The sequence below is a fragment of the Moschus berezovskii genome, chromosome 5 (genome assembly GCF_049115385.1).
Source record: "Moschus berezovskii isolate FMDL1 chromosome 5, NW_MosBer_1.0, whole genome shotgun sequence".
NCBI lineage: Eukaryota > Metazoa > Chordata > Mammalia > Artiodactyla > Moschidae > Moschus > Moschus berezovskii.
Window position 1 is genome coordinate 22818293 of NC_142464.1, and position 16701 is coordinate 22834993.

Consider the following 16701-nt stretch of genomic DNA (forward strand, 5'->3'; position numbering starts at 1 on the left):
AGTGAATTGGACTCTTTCTGGAAAAAAAGGTGTTTGGTAAATTAAGTATGTTGTCAAGAATCCCTGAAGTATACTCGAGGAAAGTGTTAGGGGGAATTTTATTAGATAGGATACAAGGTTTTCTAAGGCAACAGAGAATCTGAAAATATATCGACAACCAGGATAGAAGTTTTCATCCTTTTTTATAAGTCTGGGTAAGTGGCCAGGGTAGTCTGGCAGCTTGACAGTATTAGGAACCTAGGATCCTTCTGTCTTTTATATTCAGTGTTTCATCTCATGGTCTGAGATGATCCTTATTTTCTTTACCATGTCAATATTCCAGTCGTTGGGGGGGAGGGGTTGAAGGTTGAGGAAGAGACAGTGTACCAATCAGAGTCCTATATATCAGTGTTTATCCACTTGGCTTCCCTGGTGGCTCAAATGGTAAGGAATCTGCCCATAATGTGGGAGACCCTGGTTTGATGCCTGGGTTGGGAAAATCCCCTGGAGAAGGGAATGGCTACTCACTCTAGTATTCTTGCCAGGAGAACTTCATGGACAGAGGAGCCAGGTGGACTACAGTTTACGGGGTCATAAAGAGTTGGACACAACTGAGTGACTTTGCGAGACAGATCACTATCCATTGGTCAAAACTGAGTCCTGTGGACACATTTAGCTTCAGAAGAGCCTGGAACATAAAGTCTTTAGCTAGGTAGCCATATGCTCAGCTAAAATGTGAAGGGCTGATACTAAGTCAAGAAGGGGAGAAAGTATATGTAAGAAAACCCAGCAGTCTCCAGCACAGAAATATATGGAGCAAAATTTTAATCTATTTTGAGATGTATCAATTCTATGGTTGTTTTAGAGTTAAGTGCTATCCAGTGTGCTTTCTGGGGCTTCCCTGGTGGCTTAGTGGTAAAGAACTGCCTGCATTGCAGGAGATGCAACAGGAGCTACAGGTTCAATCCCTGGGTGGATCCCTTGGAGCAGGAAATGGCAACCCACTCCAGTATTCTTGCCTGGAGAATCCCATGGACAGAGGAGCCTGGCGGGCTACAGTCCATGGGGTTGCAAGAGCTGGACATGACTTAGCAACTAAATAACAAAATAAAAATGTGCTTTCTAGACAACATTGCTGATGAATATATGAATATGTCTATCATCTGATAGATTTCATTAACTCAATTGAGACTTGTGACATAGCTAAATCATTAAGATAATGAATTGTGTATTCTTTATTTTAAAAGGGTGAATATAAATTTGATTACTTTTGCCATGTTCCATAGTACTTTGCATTAGAGTAATCATCAGTTCAGTTCAGTTCAGTTCAGTCGCTCGGTCGTGTCTGACTCTCCGCGACCCCATGAATCACAGCACGCCAGGCCTCCCTGTCCATCACCAACTCCCGGAGTTCACTCAAACTCATGTCCACAGAGTCGGTGATGCCATCCAGCCATCTCATTCTCCGTCGTCCCCTTCTCCTACCGCCCCCAACCTTTCCCAGCATCAGAGTCTTTTCCAGTGAGTCAACTCGTCGCATGAGGTGGCCAAAGTATTGCAGTTTCAGCTTTAGCATCAGTCCCTCCAGTGAACATCCACGATTGATCTCCTCTAGAGTGGACTGGTTGGATCTCCTTGCAGTATAAGGGACTCTCAAGAGTCTTCTCCAACACCACAGTTCAAAAGCATCGATTCTTCGGCGACCTTGCTTATTTAACTTATATGCAGAGTACATCATGAGGAATGCTGGGCTGGAAGAAGCACAAGCTGGAATCAAGATTGCTGGGAGAAATATCAATAACCTCAGATATGCAGATGACACTACCCTTATGGCAGAAAGTGAAGAGGAACTCAAAAGCCTCTTGATGAAAGTGAAAGAGGAGAGTGAAAAGGTTGGCTTGAAGCTCAACATTCAGAAAACAAAGATCATGGCATCTGGTCCCATCAATTCATGGGAAATAGATGGAAAAACAGTGGAAACAGTGTCAGACTTTCTTTTTTTGGGCTCCAAAATAACTGCGGATGCTGATTGCAGCCATGAAATTAAAAGACGCTTGCTCTTTGGAAGGAAACTTATGACCAACCTAGATAGCATATTAAAAAGCAGAGACATTACTTTGCCAACCAAGGTCCGTCTAGTCAAGGCAGTGGTTTTTCCCGTGGTCATGTATGGATGTGAGAGTAATCATAGTTTGGTAAAAAATTCCTTAACACTCCTCCCTACTCTCAACACACACATTAAGATTGTAAAGTTGGAAGAAATACCAATAATTTACTTATCAACTCTATATTACAAAATCAAATTTGTCAGTCATGGTAGAATTAGAAATACTATTTAGCTACAAGAAAGGGTAATTTGACCAGATTACTAAAGATTAGTTTTTAGGGGTGAAGGTATATATTTTTCTTCTTTGGTCTCATAAGTATTGCAACAACTTTTAAAAATGTTTTTTTTTTGAAAGATTTAGAGAATATTTTTACTTACTGGCTTGAACTTATGAAAATATCATCTGTTTGATATCAAAGAAGTAGCTGTCTTGTGTCTATAAGCAGCCTATCTTTCTATAAACAAAAGTTCTCTTTGGTTTCAGTTTCTTTAAATTTCATAATTGTTCATATAACCTTGCTCAGTTGCTTCAGTTGTGTCTGACTCTTTGCGACCCTAAGGACTATAGCCTGCCAGGCTCCTCTTGTCCATGGTAAGAATACTGGAGTAGGTTGCTATTTCCTTCTCCAAGGGATCTTTCCAACCCAGAGATCGAACCCTTCTCTCCCGTGTCTCCTGCCTTGCAGGCAGATTCTTTACCACTGAGCCTGCAGGGAAGCCTCATATGACCTTAGTGCAATATTTATATTATTTTCTAAATACTCTATTGGTTGAGATAGTTGTTTTTTTAATTGCTTTTACTGTTTTTGGCTTTTCTGGTCTTAATAGAAGTGTATGAGGCCAGTTTTCCAAATTATTCCTAAGATGTGAAGGAAAAGAGCTTTCTGGTTGTGATATGTCTCTCATTCTTTGGTACAGAATTTTTCAGAATTATTATGTTAGCTTATAATGCAAATATTAACCTTTGCTGAAGTCCAGTTGGGAATGATCCACCCATTTTGGGATCCTTTGGGGTTGAATACTCTTCTTTAAATTTTTAAAGTGCACTAATATAGGCAGATAGTTTAAGAAATCTAAATGCTGATGATAAAAAACTTTTCTCTGCCCCACACTCTTTCTACCCTTAATTTCTATTCCACAGAAGCAAACACTTGAAACTATATAGCTGTTGTTTCTGTTATTTTTTTCTCTATTTCTAAATAAAATGCTTGTGGGACTAAAGTCTTTTTAAAATAAAAGCATGCATTTTCAAAATCGATATCTAGCTTTTAAAGATGATTTTATTGTACTCTGCCTGCAACTACATATGCCCTCAGTATACACAGGTATCCTCCCTTTGAAGAGCTGTTTTATTATTTGTGCTTCAATTATGGTTCAGTGATTATTGTATTATGATTATATAGAAATTTATCAGAGATGAGCCATGGAGTGTTTTATGATTATATTTTGTTTTGGAATTAAACATTGCTTGGTTTTTGTTTACTTCTTTATCTTTCTGTGTTCATCTCACCATTCACTTCACCTTAAAACATTGCCAAAGAGATTAAATTCATCTCACTATGATAAAAAAAATAAACAAAAAAACCCAAGAAAACAAAAAACAAGCAAAAACCTCAGATGACCTATAGGGCTCTTTTTGTTTGTTTTCTTGGTGACATTCTTCTTAGAGTTTCCAGTCTTCCTTCTAGACTGGTGTTCTCTAGGCCTGAGAAGCATTGTCCAGCATCATCCTATGAATTTCTTTCGCTTCCTCTTCCTCTTCCCTTGATTCCATATTCTCTTTCTTGGGTGAATCTCTGTGTTGAGTGTACTACATCAGCCATTAATTCCTGAGAAAAGGTACATGGGAAGTAAATTTTTCAGGCCTTTTATTTCTAAAGATGTCTGCATCTTGTACTTAACTAGTAAAGAATTCTAAGTTGGAAATCATTTTAGCTCAAAGAATTGAAAGCATGGCTCCATTTGTCTTCTAGTTACCATTATTGTATAGAGAACTCTAGTGCCTTACTGATTCGCTGTCCTTCATATGTGCCCTGTTTTTCTCTGTAATTTGTGAAGCTCTTGTTTATCTACAATAGTCTGAAATTTTAGTGCGATACACTTTTGTGTGAATTTTTTCAGTCAGTAAGATGAGTACTCATGGAAAGCACTTTTGAATCTATCATTTTCTTTGTTCTAGGATTTTAGGAGACAGTATTATTTCTTTGACTATTTCTATCCCTCTATTGCCGCTATTCATCTGATTCATTCTCTCTCGTCTCCCTCTATCTGTCCCAGTCTCCACATCCACATATAATCTATAAAAATGTAGATATATAAGAAATATATGTTTCGATATATACCTGTATATCTGTCTGCACACATATAAAGATACAGATACAGATGGGTGGACAGATAGGTAGGTAGGCAGGTAGTGTGTTTCGCAAATGTTTTCTCCCAGTCTGTGACTTTGTCTCTTCATTCTTTTAGCAATGTCTTTTGAAGATCAAAAGTTTTAAATTTTAATGAAGTCCAATTTATCAGTTTTTTTCTTTCATGTATTGTGGTTTTGGTATTGCATCTGAAAGGTCATTGCCAGATCTAAAGTCACATAGTTTTCTCAGATGTTATCTTCTAGGAGTTTTGTAGTTTCACCTTTCACATTTAGGTCTGCAATCCATCTTGAGTTGATTTTTGTGAACGGGGCCTGTGTTTGGACTCTGCTTTTGTATGTGAGTGTCCAGTGGCACTAGCACCATTTGTTGAGAAAAGTATCTTTGCTCCACGTTGTCTTGCCTTTGCTCCTCTTTCAAGGATCGGTGGCCTGTATTTGTGTGAGTCTGTTTCTAGGATGTCTATTCTGTTTCATTTACCTGTTTGTATATGTACATTGCCGATACCACACTGTCTTGATTACTGTAGCTTTATAGTAAGTCTTGAAGTGGTAGTGCCAGTCGACCCACTTTGCTCTTCTTCAACATTATGTTGGCTATTCTGAGTCTGTTGCCTTTCCATTTAAATTTTAAAACCAGTCTGTCAGTATCTACAAAAGGATTTGCTGGAATCTCGATTGGTATTGCATTGAGTCTGTGGATCAAATTAGGAAGAACTGACATTCTAGCAATATTGAGTCTTCTTATCCATGATTGTGGTATAGTTCTTCATTAATTTTGTTCTTTGATATCTTTCATTGGAGTTTTATAGTTTTTCTCACATGGGTCTTTACATATTTTATTGATTTATGCCTATTTTATTTTTTGTTTTGGTAAATTAAATGGTATTTGTTTTAAATTTCAAATTCCAATTGTTTATTGTTGGTACATGGGAAAGCAATTGTGTCTGTTTATTAACTTTGTATCCTGCAGTCTTGCTATAACTGCTTATTAGTTCCAGGAGGTTTCTTTTTCTTTTTCCAGTTCTTTGGGATTTTCTACATTAACAACTTGCCATCTATGGAAAAAATAGTCTTATTTATTTCTTCTCAATCTTTATACTTTTAATATCCTTTTCTTGTCTTGTTGCATTAGCTGGAACTTTCCGTATGATGTTTAATGGGAGTAGTAAGAGTAGGCATCTTTGTGTTGACTCGTATGAGAGACAAAGCTTCTACTTTCTCAGCATTAGGTATGATGTAACTTTGTTTTTGGTAGATATTCTTTGTCAAGTTGAGGAAGTTCTCCTCTTCTGTTAGTTTTCTGGGAGATTTTATAATGAATGGGCATTGGATTTTGCCAGGATTTTTTTCTGCATCTGTTGATATGATCATAGGTATTTTCCTCCTTTAACCTGTTGATATGGTGGATTACATTAATTGATTTTTGAATATTGAACCAGTCTTGCACAGCTGGAATAAATCTTACTTGCTTGTGGCATATAGTTATTTTTAAACATAATAGGAGTCAGTTTCTCTATAATGTTTATTTACTGTGTTCTTTATGATAAATTACTGAACCAAGTAATCACCAACAGAAAATGTAGCCTTTTTTTCATACTAGTCTTGTGATAAATTTTTCTTAATATAGATAGGATTTAGAAACTGATTGTGATTGGTGAATAAGAGGACATGACTGAAGATCACTCTAAACAGCTGAGATTTCTTGAGAAGGAAAAGACAATGGAAAAGAAAAGAGGAGAAATAGATATTCAAAAATAAAGTATTTCAAAAGATATTAAAAGAATATTTATTTTTGTGGTTCATGGCTGGAAAGAGGTATATATCTAAGTAACTGAATAAGCAGAAAATAAGTTGAAGATAGAATTTTGGAAATTGTCTATGTATTAGTGACAGTTGAAGCTGTATAAGTGTATGATATTGTTAAGTGGGGGAATGGAAAAAAGATGAAAGATTTGAAATGGACACTCAAGAATACTTAGATAGATAGAAGAGAATCGACAAAAGAGATAGAGAAGAAGTATCTCAAAGGAGAACCAAAATGTTATAATGTCACAGAAGTAAAAGGAGGAATTGCAAGGACCAAGGATCAACAATGAATAGAAAAATTGGAAAAATGGGAGCCAAACAAAGAACCATGTATTTGACCATTATAAGTTCATGACAAAACTTTTCCCCTTAAAGTATAAGGAGTGGACGTTAGAATGCATAAGGTGAGACAGGAACTGGAGGCAGTGATTGTAGACTATGCTTTCAGAAATGTTGACAGTGAAGAGAGAAGTTAATTCAAAGGCATAGCAAGGTTGAAGGAGGTATCTCATCAGCAATAAGGTTTTAGCATGTCTGATTGCTGTGTCAAAGGAGACACTGGAGAGAGAGAGTGAAGATTCAAGATGGAAAGGGAATATTGGACAGAATGAGGTTGCCATTTAATATATTGCTGCCTCAAAATAAGCCAAGATTTAGGTGATCGGTTACTGAATGATTTAGATGTCTTTTAGAAAGCTTTAATATATAAAGGTGTATATCAGTTAGTTTAGGTGAGGCTGTTCTTCAATAATCCACAATCCCCAAGTCTCAGCGGCTTAAAAGAACTGAGGTGCATTTCCTGCTGACACTCCGTGTATATCATGTAACAGGTCAGCTGGGGATTTTGCTGCAGTTCACTCTTACTCTCGGATCCAGAGTAATAGAACGGCTCTTTTTCTGAGGATTGCTAGTCACTGTGGTACAGGAAAAAAGAGACATGATAAGTTAAACACTGACTTCTTAAGCTTTCAGTTGTAAGCGACTTTTGGTCACTTGCACTCACAGTTCATTCCCCAAATCAAGTCACATGGCTGTGCTGTCTCCCCAGGGAGGGGCAGTACAATCTTAATTTAATACTTGCCAGGAAGGAGAGCAGAGTATTTGCAAACTGTCCTAATGAGCACCATAAGGAATATATTTACCTGGAGTACTACATTGAGTTACAGTTATCAAAAATCTGACATTTATGATCATTTCTATAAATAGTTGAACAGTACACTTTTCTTTAGGAAAATAATCCTATACTACAACTTTGCTCCTAAGGGGAAAATATGATTGGAATTAGAGCTCATTTACAGTTACAATGTCATTTTCAGAACTCTGTCTCAGAAATATACAATATGATGATAGAAACATAAAAGGAATACATTGGATTTTACCAGTTATCACTTTTAAATGTGAAATAAGGAACTTTGGTAAAAAAAATTAACATTTTTTCTTGGAACTTGTTGACTATAGACCCTTTTCATTCTTTAAAATCCTAGATAATTCCTTTAAATAGTGTCAAGTTCTATAAAGGAGGAAAATAGAAGATGAAACAAAGATCTGATGCAATTCTCAGGCTAATAGTTTAGTTCCCTCTAACTGTACAGTTGCAGTTTAAAACATTCCCTATTATCCCAACAGGAAACATTTCCTTTGTACAAGTGATGGTGCTTGTTTGGTTCAGCATAGATTCAGTTCCCAGTTGCAACTTAGAAATGCTATACAGGGAAGTGTTTAGTGTTCAAACAAGAATTATACTTCATTATCCTAGTTTCAAGTTTCTGCATCATCTCATGAATCTTACAGCTTCTTCACAAATGTACTTACTAGAAGTCTTCAGAGAAGCATTCTAGACATTTGTAGCATTAATAAGGATTTACATTGTAAACGATTTTAAGTATGGGCATGGCAGGTGTGGTGATTTTATGGATTTTAGAACATTTTCTCATCACAGTGAAACAGACCTATCTTCAATATTTTGCTGTCTGTTAAAAAGGCTCCAGGGCCAGCATAGAACATAATCAGGGTGCTTTTACTGTTGGGTGACATCCATTTCCTCGATGTACAGTCTTGCAAGAGTTTCTCTGTAGGATGTGATTGTTGAGTGAGTTTTACCTGGCTATCAGTGAATTTAAGAGAGTAAAAGGAGACTCTACAGTATTAATAAAGTTTCTTCGGAACATAAAAGGAGTGAAATCAGATATCCAGAAGACTGCCAGAGAGATAAAATGCAGTATGCTTTAGCCATTGTTTTTCTCCTGATTAAGTGCATAGTGTTAAAACTTCATATAAGTTTGGTGTGTGTGTTTAGGTGCAGAGGTAGAATCTGATGTGGTTAAAAAAGGTAGACTTTACTGTTTAGGGAGCTGAAAAGAGAGTGTTAGTTATTTCCAAAAAGGGCCTTTTGACCAGGGTTGTGTTGGTTTAAAGAATCTACAAAAGAGGTAAGCGTTGGCTAGATACCACACTCATTTTTTAAACAACTGGAGTAAGACAAAACGGAAGAGGTTCAAAGTAAAAGCAGACAGTGTAAAAGTACAAGGGAAAATTAATTCTAAGACATATACAATCCAAGAAAAAAAAGTATTTTTGTTATCAAGGATCAGGGCTTGTTTAAAACAGATTTTTAAAAGTAATTGTACTTATTTATTTATTTTTGGCTGCGCTGGGTCTTCATTTCTGCTCGGGCTTTTCTCTAGTGGTGGTGAGTGGGGACTACTCTCTACTTGCAGTGCCTGGGCGTCTCATCACAGTGGCTTCTCTTGTTGCAGAGCATGGGCTCTAGAAATGTGGGCTTCAGTAGCGGTGGCTGCCGGGCCCTAGAGCACAGGCTCAGTAGCTGTGGTCCACAGGATTAGCTGCTCCACGGTGTGTGGGAATCTTCCCTGATCAGGGAACAAGCCCATTATCCTGCACTGGGCGGTGGGTTCTTTACTGTTGAGCCCCCAGGGAAGCCCTGAAATAGATTTTTATTAATGAAAAAACATATTGCTCGGGTATAACCACTGGGAACATATAGTTTCATGTGCATCATGAATAATTTTAGCTTATACTAGAGTAGCCTTCCACTGATTTGCTGCTGTTGTTGTTTAGTGGCTAAGTCATGTCCGACTCTTTGCAATCCGGTGAACTGCAGCACGCCAGGCTCCTCTGTCCTCCACTATCTCCTGGAATTTGTTCAAATTCATGTGCACTTCCACTGATACATGTTAATTATTTAATTCAATGAAATATAAAATATTTTGACAGGATAAGTAAGTTATTCATCTGCTGAACCAGTCATCTTAAATCTGTAATAATACTCAGCATATTGTCAGGTATAAAGTCTTGGAACTCTAGCTGATTTCAAGGATTTTGAATTAAGCTGTTGGCCTAGAATTTTTTTTTTCTAAGATGTTGGCCTGGAATTGAAGCTTAGAAACAGCCTGAATAATATTATTTTCATGAAAATAAGATATAGGCTTTTGAATTTAGGTGTTTCCCATGAGTACTTCCGAGATGGTGCAGTTTGTAAAGAATCTGCCTGCCAATGCAGGGAACGTGGATTTGATCTCTGGGTCGGGAAGATGTCCTGGAGTAGGAAATGGCAGCCCACTCCAATATTCTTGCCTGGGAAATCCCACGGACAGAGGAACCTGGCAGACTGCAGTCCATGTGTTGCAAAGAGTTGGACACAACTGAGCATGCATGAGTACTTACAGATTTTAATGTGAAATTTAAAAATATTGTCCAACTTTATTTAATATTTGAGCATATAGTTTGACTAAATATATGTGTTTGTGGGATTTACATAGATTAATAGATTTTTTACATAGGTTAATAGATTTTAAATGGACCATAAGTAATAAGTAATAGCCATATTATTTATCTAAAAGTTTGTGGTTTAACATTGCATGATAACTAGGTTAAAGACGAATCTTTGTAAAATAACTCTGGCACCTATCAGTATTTACACAGTGATAATCAAAATGTCTCAGTGTTTGATTGATTTTCTGTGCCATGCAGGAGTGCCATAGCTTTCTTGGTAAATTCACTACCACTACAGAGGTAGTGGTTTCGAGGTATAAGATTTATAAGATGAAGTACAGTTATCTATTTTTAGTTCCTTGCGCACAGAAGAATGCTTGGTAATAGCTGCACTTTATCTGTGAGCTGCACTAAATTTTTATAAATTATAGGCTCTGTATTTCTGAGGACAAATTTAAAAAAACACCTTCTTCTGAAAGATTTAAAGTGGAGAGTACTGTTGTACTCATTGTATAGAATCCTGGTAGAGATGCAAGTGAGGATGCATGATTTGTGTCTAGGATTACAACTATATTAGGGCAAACACATTTAACATATACCTATGTATTTATACCGGAGAAGTCAATGGCAAGCCACTCCAGTACTATTGTCTGGAAAATCCCATGGATGGAGGAGCCTGGTAGGCTGCAGTCCATGGGGTCGCTAGGGGTCGGACACGACTGAGCGACTTCATTTTCAATTTTCACTTTCACACATTGGAGAAGGAAATGGCAACCCACTCCAGTGTTCTTGCCTGGAGAATCCCAGGGACAGGGGAGCCTGGTGGGCATCCGTCTATGGGGTCACATAGAGTCGGACATGACTGAAGTGACTTAGCAGCAGCATGTATGTATACACACACATACACATATGTTATAGTATATATTATATATATACGTATATGTTAACACATATTCCTAACTAAGATCAACTTCTTTCTTTTATTGTTTAGGTAACTGAATTTAAATAAGTAATCAGATTGTGTCCATGTCATTAAATGTTGCTTTGGGTTTAAAGAGGAAAGAAGGCTGTCTGATTAAGTTTCCTTTCAGCACTGCAGTAGTGCTTTGCCAGAGGTCTCATCTCCCTGTAATGGAGGTATATTATCTTCTCTCGAGCGAGTCCCAGCAACCTGTGTGCAATGCACAGAGACCATCTTTGTATTAGACACGGAGCATGAGTCCAAACCAATTACCCCAGGAAAGACACCACATTTACTCCTCGGTGGATTGCTTCCTTCACTGCTGCTGCTCTTTCAGAGACAGGACAGAGGGTAAAAAAGAGCTCTCTGTAAATACGAAATTTAAAAGAATAGCTGGAAATCTCTATGTTGGGAGCCAAGTATGCTATACCACATTGACTTCCTTTTTAGAATACCAGAAAATGAAAAACATATGGGGTGACTTGTTGAGTTGATTTTTGTTCTGTACTCTATTCTTGTTATGGATTCATTTTCAGAATCAAACATTCTGAATGCTTCTTGGTAGATGCATGTGGGTTTGAAAACATCACAGCATGTGGGACCCAGTGAAACAAGAATTTCATTTGTTTTCCTTGGCTTCTGTATGTCATGATCTGTTCAATATGACAGACTAGGAAATGGTAAATTTTAGCAAGGTCTTAGGGCTGAGTCGTGAACTTCACTTTGGTTAGGATAAGAAGTCTGGTAATGAGGAGTGAACTGATATTCTAGTTGGTTGTTTCATTTATGCAACTTATATTATTGGATTTTCGTTCTCACTGTTGAGATTGGAGCAGCTCATTATGTGTCCAGGTGCGTCCTAGTTTATGTTTTCTCTGTTTGTTTAGTACCCATTCTATTCTTTCAGATGAACAGAGTTAGGATCTATTCAGATAAATATATACAAAGTTGTCCCAGCCACTTATTGTTACAATAGTGCCATGTAACAAGCAGCCGCACTATCTCAATGACATAAAACAAAAAGCATTTATTAAGTTCTTATGTTTGTGGAGGTCAGCAAGTCTAGACTGGGCTCATCTAGGGCAGCTGGCTGGGGCTGCTCTGCTCCACATGTCTTTCTTTCTCCTCTTGGGACCGAGGGCTACACCTGCCATGTTTTTCTTGCAGCAGCAGTAGAAGTATAAGAGGGCAAGCTCAATCATACATGTGCAGATCAGTGTACTAAAGGGGAGGTGTCATATTATATCCATTAGTGTTCTATTGATCAAAGCTTGGTACATGTATAAATCCAAAGTCAAGGAGCAGAGAAATATTTTCATCCTCTTTACTGGAGGAATTAAAAAGTACCTGGTTATAGGGAGTGGTAAAGAACTGAAGCCATTAACACAGCTTCAGTTCAGTTCAGTTCAGACGCTCAGTTGTGTCCGACTCTTTGTGACCCCATGAATCACAGCACGCCAGCCTCCCTGTCCATCACCAACTCCTGGAGTTTACTCAAACTCATGTCCATCGAGTCGGTGATGCCATCCAGCCATCTCATTCTCTGTTGTCCCTGTCTCCTCCCGCCCCCAATCACTCTCAGCATCAGACTCTTTTCCAATGAGTCAACTCATTGCATGAGGTGGCCAAAGTATTGGAGTTTCAGCTTTAGCATCAGTCCTTCCATGAACACCCAGGATTGATCTCCTTTAGAATGGACTGGTTGGATCTCCTTGCAGTCCAAGGGACTCTCAAGAGTCTTCTCCAGCACCACAGTTCAAAAGCATCAATTCTTCGGCGATCAGCTCTCTTCACAGTCCAACTCTCACATCCATACATGACCACTGGAAAAACCATAGCCTTGACTAGACGGACCTTGATTGGCAAAGTAATGTCTCTGCTTTTTAATATGCTATCTAGGTTGGTCATAACTTTCCTTCCAAGGAGTAAGCGTCTTTTAGTTTTATGGCTGCAATCAGCATCCTCAGTGATTTTGGAGCCCAAAAAAATAAAGTCTGACACGGTTTCCACTGTTTCCCCATCTATTTCCCATGAATTGATGGGACCAGATGCCATGATCTTTGTTTTCTGAATGTTGAGCTTCAAGCCAACCTTTTCACTCTCCTCTTTCACTTTCATCAAGAGGCTTTTGAGTTCCTCTTCACTTTCTGCCATAAGGGTAGTGTCATCTGCATATCTGAGGTTATTGATATTTCTCCTGGCAATCTTGATTCCAGCTTGTGCTTCTTCCAGCCCAGCGTTCCTCATGATGTACTCTGCATATAAGTTAAATAAGCAATGTGACAATATACAACCTTGACGTACACCTTTTCCTATTTGGAACCAGTCTGTTGTTCCATGTCCAGTTCTAACTGTTGCTTCCTGACCTGCATATAGGTTTTTCAAGAGGCAGGTCAGGTGGTCTGGGATTCCCATCTCTTTCAGAATGTTCCACAGTTTATTGTGATCCACACAGTCAAAGGCTTTGGCATAGTCAATGAAGCAGAAATAGATGTTTTTCTGGAACTCTCTTGCTTTTTCAATGATCCAGCAGCAATTGTCAGCAATTTGATCTCTGGTTCCTCTGCCTTTTCTAAAACCTGCTTGAACATCTGGAATTTCACGGTTCACATATTGCTGAAGCCTCGCTTGGAGAATTTTGAGCATGACTTTACTAGTGTGTGAGATGAGTGCAATTGTGTGGTAGTTTGAGCATTCTTTGGCATTGCCTTTCTTTGGGATTGGAATGAAGACTGGCCTCTTCCAGTCCTGTGGCCACTGCTGAGTTTTCCAAAAATGCTGGCATATTGAGCGCAGCACTTTCACAGCATCATCTTTCAGGATTTGAAATAGCTCAACTGGAATTCCATCACCTTCACTAGCTTTGTTTGTAGTGATCCTCTCTAAGGCCCACTTGACTTCACATTCCAAGATGTCTGGCTGTAGGTCAGTGATCATGTTATCGTGACTATCTTGGTGGTGAAGATCTTTTTTGTACAGTTCTTCTGTGTATTCTTGCCACCTCTTCTTAATATCTTCTGCTTCTGTTAGGTCCATACCATTTCTGTCCTTTATCGAGCCCATCTTTGCATGAAATGTTCCCTTGGAATCTCTAATTTTCTTGAGAACATCTCTTGTTTTTCCTATTCTGTTGTTTTCCTCTATTTCTTTGCATTGATCACTGAGGAAGGCTTTCTTATCTCTCCTTGCTATTCTTTGGAACTCTGCATTCAGATGCTTATATCTTTCCTTTTCTCCTTTGCTTTTCGCTTCTCTTCTTTTCACAGCTATTTGTAAGGCCTCCTCAGACAGCCATTTTGCTTTTTTGCATTTCTTTTCCATGGGGATGGTCTTGGTCCCTGTCTCCTGTACAATGTCATGAACCTCCGTCCAGAGTTCATCAGGCATTCTATCTATCAGATCCAGTCCCTTAAATCTATTTCTCACTTCCACTGTATAATCATAAGGGATTTGATTTAGGTCATACCTGAATGGTCTAGTGGTTTTCCCTACTTTCTTCAATTTAAGTCTGAATTTGGCAATAAGGAGTTCATGATCTGAGCCACAGTCAGCTCCTGGTCTTGTTTTTGCTAACTGTATAGAGCTTCTCCATCTTTGGCTGCAAAGAATATAATCAATCTGATTTTGGTGTTGACCATCTGGTGATGTCCATGTGTAGAGTCTTCTCTTGTGTTGTTGGAAGAGGGTGTTTGCTATGACCAGTGCGTTCTCTTGGCAAAACTCTATTAGCCTTTGCCCTGCTTCATTCCGTGCTCCAAGGCCAAATTTGCCTGTTACTCCAGGTGTTTCTTGACTTCCTACTTTTGCATTCCAGTACCCTATAATGAAAGGACATCTTTTTTGGGTGTTAGTTCTAAAAGGTCTTGTAGGTCTTCGTAGAACCGTTCAACTTCGGCTTCTTCAGCATTACGTAATGGTTGGAGCATAGGCCTGGATTACTGTAGTATTGAATGGTTTGCCTTGGAAACGAACAGAAATCATTCTTTCATTTTTAAGATTGCATCCAAGTATTGCATTTCAGACTCTTTTGTTGACCATGATGGCTACTCCATGTCTTCTAAGGGATTCCTGCCCACAGTAGTAGATATAATGGTCATTTGAGTTAAATTCACCCATTCCAGTCCATTTTTTTCACTGATTCCTAGAATGTCAACGTTCACTCTTGCTATCTCCTGTTTGACCACTTCCAATTTGCCTTGATTCATGGACCTAACATTCCAGGTTCCTATGCAATATTGCTCTTTACAGCATCGGACCTTGCTTCTATCACCAGTCACATCCACAACTGGGTATTGGTTTTGCTTTTGCTCCATCCCTTCATTCCTTCTAGAGTTATTTCTCCACTGATCTCCAGTAGCATACTGGGCACCTACCGACCTGGGGAATTCCTCATTCAGTATCCTATCATTTTGCCTTTTGATACTGTTCATGGGGTTCTCAAGGCAAGTATACTGAAGGGGTTTGCCATTCCCTTCTCCAGTGGACCACATTCTGTCAGACCTCTCCACCATGACCTGCCCGTCTTGGGTGGCCCCACACGGGCATGGCTTAGTTTCACTGAGTTAGACAGGGCTGTGTTCCATGTGATCAGATCAACCAGTTTTCTGTGATTATGATTTCAGTGTGTCAGCCCTCTGATGCCCCCTCGCAATACCTACCGTCTTATTTGGGTTTCTCTTACCTTGGTCGTGGAATATCTCTTCACAGCTGCTCCAGCGAAGCGCAGCCTCTGTGCCTTACCTTGGATGTGGGGTAGCTCCTCTCGGCCATGCTTCTGCGCTTGGTCGGTTGCGCCACCAGAGCCGGCGTCTCTTGCGTCTGCTTACCATAAGGGTTATTGCTTTTACTCATACTCTTGATAAGAACAGAACATTCAAATAGAATGAATTGAAGAAATCAAAGGAAGAAGTTTACAAAGTAGTAATCCTGGTCTATTAAATTGCTTGACTAAATATGCTGCTGCTGCTGCTAAGTCACTTCAGTCGTGTCCAACTCTGTGTGACCCCATAGACGGCAGCCCACCAGGCTCCCCCGTCCCTGGGATTCTCCAGGCAAGAACACTGGAATGGGTTCCCATTTCCTTCTCCAATGTGTGAAAGTGAAAAGTGAAAGTGAAGTCGCTCAGTCATGTCCGACCCCCAGCGACCCCACGGACTGCAGCCCACCAGGTTCCTCCATCCATGGGATTTTCCAGGCAAGAGTATTGGAGTGGCTTGCCATTGCCTTCTCTGTGACTAAATATATAATTGCCTAATTATATGCTTTTCTCCTGCCTCTATATGCTCTGTGGAGTAATGATGAGAAAAAAGAGAAAAAGTCACTCATTCATGTCTGACTCTGCAACCCCATGGACTATACAGACCATGGAATTCTCCAGGCCAGAATACTGGAGTGAGTAGCCTTTCCCTTATCCAGGAGTTCTTCCCAACCCAGGGATCGAACCCAGGTCTCCCACATTGCAGGTGGATTCTTTACCAGCTGAGTCACAAGGGAAGCCCAAGAATATTGGAGTAGGTAGCCTGTCCCTCCTCCAGCAGATCTTCCCGACCCAGGAATTGAACCAGAGTCCCCTGCATTGCAGGTGGATTCTTTACCAACTGAGCTATCAGGGAAGCCTGGAGTAATGACGTCTTCTTTATTTGTTATATTATGCCCAGGATCTAGAATAGTTGTTGGCATGAAAGCAAAGCATACATTATTTCAATGAATTAATGAACTTTAAAGTTAGGCTTCTCCCAGAAT